Source organism: Gymnoscopelus braueri (genome assembly GCF_963280865.1).
Source record: "Gymnoscopelus braueri genome assembly, chromosome: 1".
Lineage (NCBI taxonomy): Eukaryota > Metazoa > Chordata > Actinopteri > Myctophiformes > Myctophidae > Gymnoscopelus > Gymnoscopelus braueri.
In genome coordinates this window covers 51,895,725-51,911,909 of record NC_137603.1, presented here as the reverse complement: position 1 = coordinate 51,911,909, position 16,185 = coordinate 51,895,725, and positions in this window count along the sequence as shown.

Here is a 16,185-nt window from a genome sequence, read left to right as displayed (position 1 = left end):
ACTGGAGGTCCTTGAAATGAAAAAAATGTTGCGAATCACTGCACTAATAAAGCAGGGACACTCCATAACCTCCGGCATGAGGGCAGGAATCTGTCTCCATTGACCAGCACTTCGTTCTGCACTCGCACGGCACTTTATCAGCCTTCCTTAACACAAACCATGTATGCATTCACCACCAATTAAGGAGCACTTAATGACAAAACAGAGAGATGAGCCCCATTCAATAGGCTGGGGGGGGGCACTGGGCAGGTCATCTCACGGCCCCTTACCTCAGCGGGGAGAGGAGGGGTAATGGGGGGGGGCTTGCAGTGACCATACTGGAACTCTGAATGGGCGATAAATAACCTTTTAGGGCCACTAATAGACACTAGGCCTGGCACTACCACAATGCGGTGACCCCTCGGTGCACGAGGTCACGGCTCCTGTGCCTGGGTTAACATTACACCCACAGCTTTACCTCACAGCTGCAGCTCATTACAGGCACCCATAAAAAAAAGTGGGCAGCTCAAACGAGGGGTGCTGAGCACCCATTAAATAGATGCGGGTCAGCGTTGGTGGGGGGGGGGGACAAGGAATAGAGAGTAGTAGGTTTTTTTCTTTCTTTGTTTTGGGAGGGGGTTTGAGGGGGGGGGGTAGAGAGAATGAAAACAGAAGCGTTAAGTCATTAGGGTCCATTGTTGCGCTCAAACGACCACCACACAAGCACTGGACGAATGGGAAATGGGGCTTAATGACCTGAAAAGGGACACTTCAAAGAGTATCACAATGGAGGAGAAAGGGGGGGGTGGCGCTGATTCCAATGTCATTCTGTCACTTATTACGTCGTGTGAGAATAGACCTGGATGTTTAGAGCGCTGGTTCCTCAATGTGGGGTCCGGGGACCCCCAGGGGTCCTTGAGGAGAGTTCCAAGGGGTCCTCAGCAAAAATGGGGAACAGTTTAAACACTTAAGCCTTATTTATTTAAAATTGTTTTGCTGTTCGAAAATATAGCCGATACACAGGTTTACAATGTGTCGCGATGTGACACATTGTATTGTAAGCTTGTTGATCGGCTATTTTTTTCTTTATTTTTTATTTCAAATCTTGATAAATGTCGACGACTCTTCTCTTACGGGGGTCCCTGGCACAACATCTTTTCAAACGGGGGGGGTCTGTGGCCAAATACATAACAATTTGGCATGAAAATGTTTGAGAACCATTTTATTTGGTAATGGGGCCTAATGACCTGAAAAGGGGGGACTTCAAAGAGCATCACAATAGATGAGTAAGGGGGCGGCGCTCCTTCCAATGTCACAATGCCACTTATTACGTTGAGTAAGAATGGACCTGGCTGTTTAGAGTGCTAATGTTGATGAAAGTAAAACTAGCTTTGTGCTTCCTATGGAAATGTACCATTGTCTCTCTGCACTCTCTCTTTCTACTGGATAAATGGAGGCATTTAGTGACGAATAGCCATTCTTTGTATACGCATTGTTGTGTTGTGTTGTGATCACATTACTATTCAGTGCTCTGTTAGTCAAATTAATTCTCTCTCTGTGTGTGTGTGTGTGTGTGTGTGTGTGTGTGTGTGTGTGTGTGTGTGTGTGTGTGTGTGTGTGTGTGTGTGTGTGTGTCAGCACACTCATTATGAGCATTACTGTAACTTGGTTTGGTTAAGATCAAATAATTTGTATGACGAGTGTAATAAGATAGGGCTTATGTGGTTAATAAGACTATACTAATCGACAAGTCGATTATAAAAAAAAACAATTTGAATGTTTAGCTTCGATTCGTTGATATTGTAGAGATCCCAGGAAATGGAGGCAGAGACGTAATCCACGGTTTGAGGCACCGTCTTTATTATTCCAACTCTGTGGCTACAATCAGTTTAACGTAGCAACATGTATTTCCCGTCCCAAGACACACACAACACAGAACACACTACGAGAACACATCCACATAACAGCATGGTCACTTCCGCCGGAAGTCCAACCCCACAGTCACTCTCATTAGCTGGCAACAGCCAGAGTGCAATACACCAACATTCTGCACCGGGCCGCTACAATATATAAAACAAATGCTCTTTTCAATTATTCAATTAATCAAAAAAGTAATCGGTAATAATCACTAATAGTCGATAGTTGCTCCCCTGTACATATATGCAGAATATAATAGACGCAGCAGAAAACATTTACGTATATAGAGTTAAGCACAATATGTGCAGGAGGATTGAGTCCAAAAAATTAAAATAAGAATTAAAAGTTATTGCAGGTGTAGAAGACATTTGGTCATTGTTCAGGCCTTTGATAGCCAGAGGGGGGGAAAAAACATATTTCTGTGTCGCTCTGTAGTGACTTTGTGACAACACAGTGGTTGGCCTGAACATGCACACATGCTTGTGCTGTGCACGTGTGTGCACGTGTACTCAACCTCCCTGCACTTGCTTCTTCTCCTGTGAGAGGCCACAGTCTGCTAGCTGTACACTGTTGGTGAGAGACAGGTTGGCTTTGGCTGCAGTCATTTAGCTGGTGTGTGAAATCGGGGATGACAACAATAGCTGGCGTTGCCAGGCTGGTGTTGGTGGGAGACGGGGGCAGGTTTGGCACACGGCTGCCCGCCTCTGTCAGTCACTCAGCGGTGTGTCGGGCTGCCATGCTGCAGCTGCCAGTTAGCACGACACTGCTGTCGGAAATAAAACCACGTAGGCTACGCGGCCACAGAGTTGGTGGCTCTGGAATGAACAAAAGACAGCTTCACTTCCATTGACACCCATGTGTTCATTAGGTTACACGCAAGACTTTTGACAGGTTTCAAGGTCGCTCAACCGATAATCGCATCACTGCCGTAATACAACGGTATTAGGAGGTGTCCCGCGAAGCATAGACGGTACTGCCATGACCGTCATAACAGCTTATTCCGTTGTCTCATCTTGAGTTGCTTAACCATACAGCGTTAATTTGTTCTGATCCGCCGACGTCATCAACACGGTACGCGAAACGGTGTCCTCGACATCAGCAACGGACACGAAAGGTACCTGACCAACCGTCACAAGTTGGGGGTGTGAAAGCATTGATTTTGAACAAAACGGTCTGCACATGGACTAGCAGATAGTGATCATTTAACATGTGAAACCTGTAAAATTGTTGTAGCATTTTTCCCAGTGAAAGGAGCAGTTTTTATACCCTCTGTTTTTATGTGTCGGTAGATGTTATATTAACAGTCTCACGTTGACAATCATGGTAAAACCAGCCACACTGCACACCAGCGAACATGGCCCAAAATGGCTGACGCTGGCAGAACTAAGCCTGCGACAACGTGGATTAGATCATAGACGGCTGTCCTTGACCCTATCACACAGTACTGAAGGACTCAAGACGCTAACAGCGAATGATTTTTGCCACATTTATCCTATAGTTTACTAATGTACGTCTAGAGGGTTTAAGTGGCTAACAACCTGTATTATAGTATATGAGCTGTTTGAACTATACAGTATTAAGATGTGTGTCATTGATTGATTCCCAAATATAAGGAACCCTTATCAATTCAACAAGGTACCCGTCTTTTCGTTTCCGAATAACGATTCTCTATTTCAAGGGACAGTTGGCAACCCCAGAGGAATCTAAGCCCAGTGTCTACGTTGGTGGACAGTAACGTCAACAACCCAGCACCACCCGAACAGGACACCTCGGTGTCTTGCCAAGGCACACGTTGAAAGCATTGTTGGGGGACATGTCGACCTCCACTAGAATGGAACCTGTACATTTCAGTCACGGAATGGCCATCTCAAACCGCTCAGCCCGTCCTACCATATCCCCAGCCAAAACATTCAATGTAGATCTGTTTCTCCATTTGTATGCACATTTACAGGTCTAGGTTACCATATAAATGCACACATTTACCCACATATAACATAAGACACACCTAAACACATTCTCCAGACGGCAGCTCTTTGTCAGCAGAAATACCATACACATATCTACGCATCCTGGTGTCCGTATTCTGAATGGATTGGAGACGGCGTGAGGCAGCGTGAAAGTAAAGAGCCCGGTACATAAGCAAGCAGGAAATGAGTTCTCATGCGTATACATGGATTTTGAGGGAGATGGGTGGGATAGGTCAAACTACTAAGCACCTATACGTATAATATTATCTATTACAGCAGGGGTGCATGGGCAACCACCTCATTTTGATCTACCAGGTGATCAGACTGGGCTACTGAAGTGATCAATTGAGTTGATTATTAGCCATTATTGTTTGGCGTTCATAAAACTTTTCTCCCCTGATAAAAAATATCAGAATCAACTTTATTCACATGGTTTACAGTTGTGTAAATAAGTGTGTGAAATGATTCACTCATTCTTTCTTAGGTTTTATTATTACAACACTTAAGCTAGCTACACTGCACCTCCTTGAAGGACAAATAGTGAAAATAGCTGATCTACAAGTCTCATCATGATGTGTTTGTGAGCGTGTAGATTAGCAAATAAAAAAAAAACCTGTTGAAGAGTTTTGACAGGCAGTTCTGACAAGCCCAAAATAGGGGCACCAGGTTAAAATGGTTAAAGTATTGACTTACTCAATGCTTGTATTATTCTAATTGGCAGCCTATCATAACACATTAAAGTGACAACGCGTTGTGAGCTTGTAGATTCAGTAGTTTGGGTTCCAGGGAGACATCAAATTTGTCTTTTGGTTCCTCGAGCTAAAACGCTTTGAAGCATGGTTCACATTCACGACTGTATTCAGTATTCAGAGCATTAGGTCTTGTTCTTCTCCTGATTTCCTATCATTCCCGTTCAGAACGTCGACTTTTTGATTTCCAAAATGGCAGGCGAAGGTTTCTTTAAGACACGTGTTCATGTACATATGTGTGTGTGTGTGTGTGTGTGTGTGTGTGTGTGTGTGTGTGTGTGTGTGTGTGTGTGTGTGTGTGTGTGTGTGTGTGTGTGTGTGTGTGTGTGTGTGTGTGTGTGTGTGTGTGTGTGCGTGTGTGTGTGTGTGTGCATGTGTGCGTGCGTGGGCGTGCGTGTTTGTGCGATGTTGGGAGAAAAATTAGAGAGAGGAGGGGTGGGGTGAATTTGCTTTGTTTCCCCGTTGTCGGCGAATCCTTGGCACGTCTCTCCGATCCGCCTATCTGGCAAGCGTAGGGGGAGCGCAGCCCGCAGTAGGTACGAGGCTTTGATCTGAACAAAGCAAACCAGTAAAACGGTGATGGGAATAATCAGATATTACTGGGGCTTTCATCCGTGCGCCTCTTGCCTCGGCTTCATTATGAATACTGGATTTTTGGCTTTAGGCTAGCCACCGAGGATGCACAGTAGGACACTGAGAACAACTTCATTCCACCCTCCCATCCAAACCCTTCTCCACCCGCTATGAGGTCCATCTTTTCCTTTTTTCCTTCGCCCCCATTTCCCCCATAACAGCCGATTCTTCTGTCCCTGAGATTTGGACATTGATTTGGGCAGATTGGAAGTTATCCCCATGCCCTCGCACCCGTTCCCCGATACTGCCTGTATTAAGGAAAAGGGCCCTCTCTCTCTCTCTCTCTCTCTCTCTCTCTCTCTCTCTCTCTCTCTCTCTCTCTCTCTCTCTCTCTCTCTCTCTCTCTCTCTCTCTCTCTCTCTCTCTCTCTCTCTCTCTCTCTCTCTCGTCTAATTACACCGTCCCAGTCTAATAGAGGCGCCCTGTTAAACAAACAATTGATCCCCACTTAACACATGTACCCGCGTTAGTAAAACACAATTTGCCAATTCGCCAAAGGCAACGAGAGAGGCAGGAGAGAGGGAGACGAAGCAGAGGAGACGAGGCGAGGGAGGGAGGGAGGGAGGGAGGAGCCACTGGGGGCCCCTGCTACGTGAGAGGAGGAGGAGGAGGAGGAGGAAGGGGGTGATGCTGAGGGGGGGGAGTGGGAGGTGGGGGGGGGGGGGAGAGGTAGAGAGAGGTAGAGAGAGAGAGGGAGATGGAGGTGGGGTTGTCTGTGGCTGTGGATCCTTGCTGGCTAGCTGGCGGTAACGTGCCAGGCGGACTCTTTCATCAACGCTAATTTGACTGTCTCACCGCCTCCGAGGAAAAGGACTGCTGTCAGAGAGGGTGTGTGTGTGTGTGTGTGTGTGTGTGTGTGTGTGTGTGTGTGTGTGTGTGTGTGTGTGTGTGTGTGTGTGTGTGTGTGTGTGAGAGAGAGTGTGTGTGCGCTCGCTCACGTGCGTCTCACCCAGTCTGTGCCTACGTCTGCATTGTGGGTCAGTGTGTGTCTGTGCACGAGTGTCTATTTCTACATTATATATTTTGCGTCGGTGTCCTTTTGTGAGTCTCTGTGTCTCACTGTGTGTGTGAGTGTGTGTGTGTGTGTGTGTGTGTGTGTGTGTGTGTGTGTGTGTGTGTGTGTGTGTGTGTGTGTGTGTGTGTGTGTGTGTGTGTGTGTGTGTGTGTGTGTGGGGCAGCATGGGGCAGGTGGGGGTGGCGGAGGGTGTAAGTGGGGCTAACAGATTGCCTCGTTTGGCTTTTTGAACTGCCCAGCACGTTTGGAGAGCAGGAGGAGAACAACAAAAGGTGTTAATGGCTTTATGGAGGACCCATGCTGACAGATAGACCATTATCATCCTCATTCACTGAGGAACTGAGCACTCGCCCTCCATCTCTGGGGCCACTACACAAGGGTGGCCATATTTTCAAAAAACCAAGCCGGGACCCATAAACACTTAACCCATTAAGACCTGAGGCCGATTCTACAAATGTCTTCTAAATCCTAACAGTTTTCTTTTTCTGTTTGCTTTAAAATATATATATTCAAAGATTTGCAAAAATGTTCACGATTTCACAATAATAGCAGATCTACAAGCTCAAAGCTCATGAGCTTGTATATCTGTTTTTTTTTAAATAGCCAAAGTGTAAAATAATGGTTAAAGTGGTTAAAATATAGCTAAAATCTAAAATGACACAGATGCTTCTCGGTTTTAATGGGTTGAATCCAAATACCAAAATAGCAAAAATTGCCAATCTTTGCGTTCAACGTTGCGACGTGTTGTGAGCTTGTAGATCGGCATTCTTTGCTGCTTTTGACAATTAATGTATTTTTATTTTTATTTTCACCCGGTGTTTAAATCAGGATGTGGGACAATTACATAATTTGAGGACTTAGCACGCCTAGTGACTGCACCTCTCAATAGAATAGAAGCTGAGTGTTACAAACAAATGTTATTATTTTAACTTGTGGTGAAAACAGGACAACTTGGACAACTTGGCAGTGAATATTGAAAACCGGGACATAGATACACCTTTATTGATCCCGCGTGGGGAATTCAGGCGCCAGGGACAGCACAGCAGTAAAAGTTACAGATACAGGGCATAGAATTGCACTAGGTAGAGAAGAATAACATCACAATAAAGACGCCCTCAAACAAATATTAATACAGGTATACAGACGTATACAGTACATCCATACAATCTTCCCGCCTAGTGCAGAACAAAAAGACACCGTCGGCATCTATAAATAATAAAGTACAGACCTATACACCCTACTGTATATCGTTGCTGTCGATCAGGAAACCTCTTATCTCCATATTTATTTATTTTTTTGTCAATTAATGCCCTACTTGATCATCACACAAAAGCATCAAAAATAGCACATCGATAAAACGTGCTGCTTCGCTTTTTTTTAGCTATTTTCAACAAATGCTCGCCTATTATGACATAAGCCAGAATAGGGACGCTATAGGGTTCATGTGAAATAGATATTGTATTGCCAACATTATAAGCAACATAAATAAACATGAATAATAAACATAGGCCTTTTCAGTTCTTTTAAGGGTCCAAAAGTCCAGAGTTCAGAGTTCACTGCTTTCCCAGTTGGAAGAAAGGGGGAAGAGGCTGGGAAATGAGTTCTGTTCAGTGCTACCACACACTATAACTTATAATCCAGGTTTGCTCTTACGTTGTTTGTTAAAATGAGTCCCATGAGTCTGATATAACATGGCCTTTCATATTTGGGGCATAAAGCCTGTCAAACCAATGTCTGAAAAGTATTTCTCTATCTTTGCTATTGACTGTATGTGTATCCTACTGTATGTTTTTGAAAAGTGAGTGTAAGTGCAGTTCAGAGACAGGTAGGTGATAAAAGCGTACGTGGTTCAGTGTGTCTGGATCCATACGCATTCTTTGCACATTCCATTCCTGTGTCAGATGAATGTTTGTTTGTGGAGCTCTGTCTGTGAGTTATACGTCTGTGCCTGAGTACATGTACACAGAATGTGTGTGTGTGTTTGTGTTTGCGCGTGCGTGTGTGTACTGTTTATATGCGCATGTGCGTCTGTCTGTGCATCTTTGTGTGTTTGAGTGTGTGTGTGTGTGTGTGTGTGTGTGTGTGTGTGTGTGTGTATGTGTGTGGGTGTGTGTGCGTGTGGGGAGGGTGAGTTGTAAGGCACGGTTGTAAACTTCTCAGCTGGCGATGACTTTTCGCACCAGTCTAAGACAACTTAAGCCCTCTCTAATTACAGCACATCTGTTGCTGCAGAGAGGCATTCTTGTCATGTGGTTGAACAAATACTCTCACATTCAACAGAGTACATACCTAATGAGACTCACAGCCCAGGGCAACTCACGTCTCCCCACCAAGATCAAAAAGACCTGCCTCTACACAACACCCAACGCACACCGCACACACACGCACACACGCACATGCACACGCACACGCACACACACACACACACACACACACACACACACACACACAGACATTTAAATGCACACAGAAATACACATACGGACACAAACACATACACCGACGCAAACGTAAATACAGACAGAAACACTACGACAACCTGATTTTTCAAAAAAGAAAAAGAGCAAAAAAAGAAAAAGAAATAAGAGACGTGAACAAATGATGGGAATGAAAGGAGCCCAACTAGTGTCAGCGGCGTTGTTTACACTCTCTGACAGCGTTCTGAAGCTGTTATCAAGGCTGGAATCAAACGGGCTGCCTGTTCTAATTATTACCTGCCCTAAATAAAGAGAGCTTGTCTCAGCAAACCTGAGGGATGAAATGGGTTGAGAGGAAAAGAAACATCAAGAAGGCAGATGAAGAGTCATACCCGCCGGGATATCTCGCCGTCAGTGCAAATGTGTTAGGGTTGTGCTATAATAACCCAGTAAGCTGCCTGTGATGATTGTTGGTGGTTTGGGTGGGCGGGCGGGGCGGGGTAATGGGCCTGTCTGGCAATGCTGGAGTCACACACAACAGGTGGTGGCATTGGGTGGTGGCCGTGGTGGGCTTATACAATCGCTTCATGCTTCCTTTGGTATACAATACAGACACGCCGGATTTGTCGTGTGCGGTCAGGTCAGCGTGTGACATCATGGCGGCAGGTTGCGCCGAGGGTGGGCGTGCGAGCGAGACCGTGACGAAGACCCGCCGCCACGAAAGTGACACGAGGGCGGCGAGGGAGAGAGGTCGACCCTTAGATTGTCACCACGAAGGCATGACCGGTTGGAAACCGCAGATGGTATGTATGTCTGCGGAGGTGGAGCTTGTCAAGCCATGAAGACACTGCAAACCAGGCCGAACCAGCCCCTGCTCCCCCGCCCTCCCCCGAGCGGCGCCGCCACCACACAGGCCCCGAGGCTGGAGGAGAGGCTTGGGCCAGTTGGGACGCCGCCACCAAAACGATTGGCTGCAAAACCTGCGAGGGATTTGTGCCTGTGGTCACCTACAAATAAAACACCAGACACACACACACACACATCTGCATGTGGACTTAATATAATAGAAGGTAATGAGGTCTCGCCGCCACAAAAAAACAAAAACGTTGCATGTACATATCTATCTACTGGAAACTAAACCAGGCTCATCTCAACCGACTGGAAACTAGTGTCTTTTATCAAACAAATTGCCCAAAATGGCCTCAAATCGTTTTTTCCCTTTTCTCTCTTTTCCCTCTGCACTGTTTATCTTAGGGCTTTAGTCAATGGCTGCCGGAGGATCTTGGGAGTTGGGTATGACACGGGTTTAGCATATGGTTCAGTGCAACGCCGAGGCTTAGCCAGAGCTTGTGGTTTCTGACTGCCAACCTCACTGGCTTAGGGATCCATTTTCCAGAGACATTCCGAAATGTCATTATAAGATATAGCACAAAAAGACTGTCACACACACCACCGTGCATGCATGCACATGCACACACACACACACAGAAAGATCCAGAGTTAGTGTAACTCTGAGAGTACACGCAGACGAAGACACACACACAAGCACACACACACACACACACACACACACACACACACACACACACACACACACACACACACACACACACACACACACACACACACACACACACACACACACACACACACACACACACACACACACACACACACACACACTCACAAGCAAGCAGACACTTAGAAACGCAGGCATATTCACACAAGTATCCTCACACACATACCATTCATTTGAGAGAGACCCGCACATAAGTCATAGCTGCACGCAGTCACACACAGGCATCCTCTCACACACACACAGACACACACACACACACACACACACACACACACACACACACAGACACACACACACACACACACACACACACACACACACACACACACACACACACACACACACACACAGTCTGCATCCGCTTTAAACACCACGTGTCTTCCACACACAGCGGTTCAAGTGCCACACTTATTATGTCCCGCACCCCCTTAAGATACAATATAGCCTTATTGGCACGGCCACTCTATTAGTGACAAAAGGTCACGCTGCGAAAATATTAAACTTATGAAGGCCCCCGCGCCGCCGCTCTCCTCTCCTCGCCGCCCCCAAATATGCGGAGAAAGCACAAAAAAGGTGTTGTGTCCTCTGCGTATGATTATATCTTCTTCCTTCATCCTCGGAGCGCTGACCCCGGAGGGCCACGCTTTTATTGGTCTCAGATGCCGGCTGCCTCACAATGTACAAAAGAGACCGTTATTCCACTATATTAACCCGTTAATACCGGGAACGCATCTCTGTGTCATTTTAAAGATTTCTTTGGCAATTTTTAGCCAAAGAAATCTAAAATGACACGGAGGCGTTCCCGGATTGAATGGGTTAAAGCTGGCCTCTTGCATGCAGCATTATTCACGCACGCCATACTTATAGCCGCACATACACACACACACACACACACACACATACAGTATGTGCAATTGCACACATACACACAAATGCACCGACATGCACTTACAAAGGCACACACTGCTGACGGATGTGGACATATATAACGAGATACCCCCATGCACAAAACATGCGATATGCACACACACACACACAGGTACGCTGTGTGTCGTGTGTGTGTGTATACTTGGGTGTGTGGGAAGCGTGTTAAGCGGTCAGTGGAGTCTTGGTTAGTTAGTGGCGGACGCCACGCCGCCGTGCACCTCCACTGGGGACGTACACAGAGGAAGCCTCTCAGCTCATTAACTCATTCAAAGTATTGAAAATACCTCCTTAAATCCTCCAAAGTGTATTTAAGTACAGTATTTGAGTAAATGTACTTTACACCACTGGGCTAGATAGGCAGGGCCACACTCACATGTTGAATGGATTACCCATGCTGCACCAGTGGGCAGTGGTGGAAAAGTAACTAAGTACATTTACTCAAGAACTGTACCATTTTGATGTATTTTTTACTTTACTGGAGTATTTCCAATTTTCAATACTTTTACTACAGTATATACTATTATTATTACAAAACATACACTAACCACTTCAGCCCTATATACTTTGGCTATTTGAAAATAGCCGGTCTACAAGCTCACAGCGTGTTGCAAAGCAACGTGTTGTGAGCTTGTAGATCTGCTATTTTCAAAGGATTTTATACATTTGAAAACTTGCGAAATGGGACATTCTGCATAATGAGTACTTTTACTTTTGGTACATTTTGATGCCAATACTTTAGTACTTTTAGTTAAGTACAATTTGAATACCGGACTTTTACTTGTAACAGAGTATTTCTATACGGTGATATTGATACTTTTACTCAAGTAAAAAATATGGGTACCTTTTCCACCACTGCCAGTGGGTGTAAGTAGACGTGGGCAAGTTGTCACCTTTTCTCAGGTGCATGCTGTGTGTTTCGTTTTGTGGTATTTGCGCTTGTATACAATGTGTGTGTTTGTATGACTGTCTATGTGGGTTATATTTCCACCTTCAGTATGTATTATGTACACGTATATGTGTATGTGAATTGATGAATGTGTCTACATGTGCGTCTTCGTGTCAATGTATTATGTGTGTGTACCAAAAAGTCAGTGTGTCTTTGTGTGTCAGCAGAAAAGTCAGTGTGTGTGTGTGTGTGTGTGTGTGTGTGCGTGTGCGTGTGCGTGTGCGTGTGTGTAGTGTACATGCATGCGTGGGGAGTTCCAGCCTATCAAACACTTTTCAAAGCCTTGATTTCCCCGGGGAAAACGACAGAGGTCATCTCATCGGCGAGCTGAGGGGGATGAAAACAACATTTGCATCCGATTGGTCACGCCCACCACATTAAAGTTTTAGCCAGACAAAAACACGTCAAAGAAATTTACATCGCTGCGCTGACAGCGGCCGACACAGCCCATTGCCACTTCCAATTACTAAGGGCCCTGGGTTTATACGCGGTTGCGGCCGGGTGTCGCGCACACACGCACCGAAAAACAGCAGATCTACTCGCTCACGACGAGTCGCGGCGCGACTCGTCGTGAGCTTGTAGATCTGCTGTTTTTCGGTGCCCGACGCCTGCGAGAAACTAAGTATGCATCTTTCGGTGGGCGAAGAGCGCACGCAACCAAGTATAAATCACCTTTAAGGCTACTTTTATTGCGTGTGGACAAACTCCAACGGTTGCATCCGTTCACGACAAACACAACCATAAACATAACAGAGGAGGGGGGGTGGGGGGAGATATTTTACCTCCTTTGTCGCCGGGCATTATCACCCTCTCCATCCGTTCTCGGGTGTATCAAGCTGCCAATCAGAATTAGGGAGTGGGCTAGCAGAGGCGTGAGAGATGATATGCCCGGGCTCAGACCCCCCACCCCTCCCACCCTCCCCTCCCGTCCCCTCCCCTCCCTCTCCGGTGCGTTGGATTTAAATAATAAAAGAGAGATTTCGCTCTTGAGGCCCTGAGCGGCCGTGCCAATATGAGAGAGAGCCGGGGAAAATGGGAAAATGGCCGATGAGAAATATAACTGCAAATTGAGGGTATAATGAACACGTTTAATATTTCATTTCTACTGGATGGAAATATCTATGGTGGGTGGGTGGCTCGTCCCCCCCCCCCCCCCCCCCCCCCCCACTCCTCGCAGTTTGGTAGAATTAGGGCCTCTCCTTCTTTCTTTTTTTTTGGAAGGGGGGGGGCTTCAGAAAAGCCGTGAAAGCATTTCATCCGGCGGCCGCTGATGTTGAGAGAGAGAGAGAGAGAGAGAGAGAGAGAGAGAGAGAGAGAGACATGTATAGGGACAGAGACAGTCTGACAGGATAAAGACGGTGATCATTTACAATTACACTCGGCACACAGTCCCCCCTCATCTCATCATCCCCTTGCAAATCAACAGATTCATACCATGAGAGTGTCTGGCCGGGAGATGAGAGATCTCTCCATCTGCACTGTGATGGTTATGGCAATGCTGCTCTAACACTACACCCCGTACAGTAATCGCCAGCAGATATTACCCATTGCCCCCTTTTAAAAGTAAAGCTATATCCCCATTACGCCCCCACCATTCAGTCTATGGCCAGGCACATATTCTATTCTGAATATACATGATTATTTCATTTCTCATACTAAGATACACCACAGATGGGGGGACTTTAAAACAAAAAGCTGGAGGTAGCCGGATATTTTATCTGTCAGTGTGAATATGCACAAACCAAGAAAAAGCCTTGTGAGAGTGATATCGCTTCCATCTGTCCTCCTTTAAGCAGAGGAAATCTATTAATGTGTGGTCTGGTGCGTTTAGTCTGCGTTTCTCCAGAATTGAAACTGCATTAAATCCTCTTTTTAGACATTACGCCCGTTATTTAATGGAAGCGCTGCTGTTTTCGTTCTTATAGGGCCTGAGAGCACTGCCCATTCCCCCCGTTTTTTTCCACGTCTTAAACGTTTCAAGATCAGAGACTTTCTTTTTTCAGCGCTAAGAAAATCAGATATAAACGGCCACACACACAAAAAAAGTATGTTAAATGAAAACAGGTCGATGGGGTTGTTTATCTTGCATTTGTTTCACTTCTTATTTTGAAAAGGAGTCGTCTAAACCGTGCCAGGGCCGGCTGGCCGGGTCCCGGTCCGCTTTCCAAGGCATTTAGCACCGGCGGTCCACTTTGTTCAGCCCGCATGGTTAAATGCATTTGATGGGGTTTCTCTCTGTTTCTCCTCTCCTCCTCGCATGAATATTCACTTCAAATGTATGAGGATGAAGTTAAGCACACTATTCTTTTCTTTGAAAAACAACTCCCCACAAGAGACAATGTGGAGAAAGCAATCCCCCCAGCTCTTTTCTTTTTTCCACCTTCCCATGGACACAGCCACTGTAACAGAAGATGAAAGGGAGAGGCCTATGCTTTAGTTTGTTTGACTTTATACTCAAAGTATTAGGGTCATTGGTCCAGAGCGGGGACAGAACAGTTCACATGACAGGTTTACTAAATACACGCCAAAAGATCACCGGCAACTCACAAAATGTCTTTTAGGTACTCTTTATTTCGATAGGCACGGGCAGCACGTGCCTATCGAAATAAAGAGTACCTAAAAGACATTTTGTGAGTGCAGGTGATCTTTTTGCCCATATGAACTCTTTTGAGTCGCTGTTTTGAGTCGAGTACCAAAATTTACTCACATTTTACTCACACAAGTAAAAGTGTCAATACTGCAATGTAGAAATACTCACAAGTAAAAGTCCGGAATTCAAAATTTACTTGAGTAAAATTACAAAAGTATTGGTATCAAAATGTACTTAAAGTACCAAAAGTAGAAAGTACTCATTATGCAGAATGTCCCATTTCACAAGTTTTCAAATGTATAAAATGTGTAGAAATCCTTTGAAAATAGCTCATCTACAAGCTCACAATGCATCGCTATGCGACACAGTGTGAGCTTGTAGATCTGCTTTTTTCAAAGGATTCTATTTACTGTTTTCAAATAGCCGAAATGTATATAGGGTTGAAGTGGTTAATGTATGTTTTGTAATACTAATCAAAATCTACAAAGTAACTAAAGTTTTCAAATAATTGTAGTGGAGTAAAAGTACAATATTGGCCTCTGAGATGTAGTGGAGTAGAAGTAAAAGTACAGACAATTGGAAATACTCCAGTAAAGTAAACAATACCTCAAAATTGTACTTAAGTATGGTACTTGAGTAAATGTACGTAGTTACTTTACACCACTCACGCTGAGTCGTGCTCATATTCTTAAAGTTATAAAGTTTACTAAATACTCGCCACCGGGCAGCAACCATGGCCGTGATCAATCGAATCCTCTTTAAGGTTCATTATGCGGCCACAAACCCCAGTGTCTTTGAAGATTAACACGTATAAAACCCATTGGGGAAGTTGTAAATCTCTGTCCCGGGGTTCCAGGAGGATTGTCCAGGTTGCCAGGGGTGAGGGAAAACGGCGTCATGGTGGCTGACGACGCTCCCACCATATCAATAATAGATATCGCTGCCTCACTAAGCTCTCCCGGCTATAGCTAACAGCATCTGTCCGTTCCATGCCTTAAGACCCATGCTAATCAAGTCATCACAACAGAGGTACCAGCAAAACATTAATTGCCTTACATGAATAATAATTATGATGATGGTAATGATGGTGTCTGTCTGCGTTGTTGAGCAAGCACGGATTAGTATTACCCGGGCTTTAAGGTATTGTGTTCATTAGGGCTTCCCGGATAGATACATTTAGGTTTTAATTCTCTTTTTTTGCTCGAAGACAGCTTCAAAGGCTAACTCTCAGACCCCGGAATGGGGTCAAAATGGAGACCATTATTTCAACAGCTCCCAACACACAAAACAACTCACAGAGAGGGAGAAAACAGTGGGCAATTTTTGCTGAATTTGTGTAGCGTGATCTCTTTTTTCCTCCCCATTCATTCATCATTTATCTCTGTATTTAAAACATTTTAAAGGATGTATTAACCTTTTGTTTAGTTGTTTGTTTATTTTATTCGCACACACATAAGTTCCAGGGT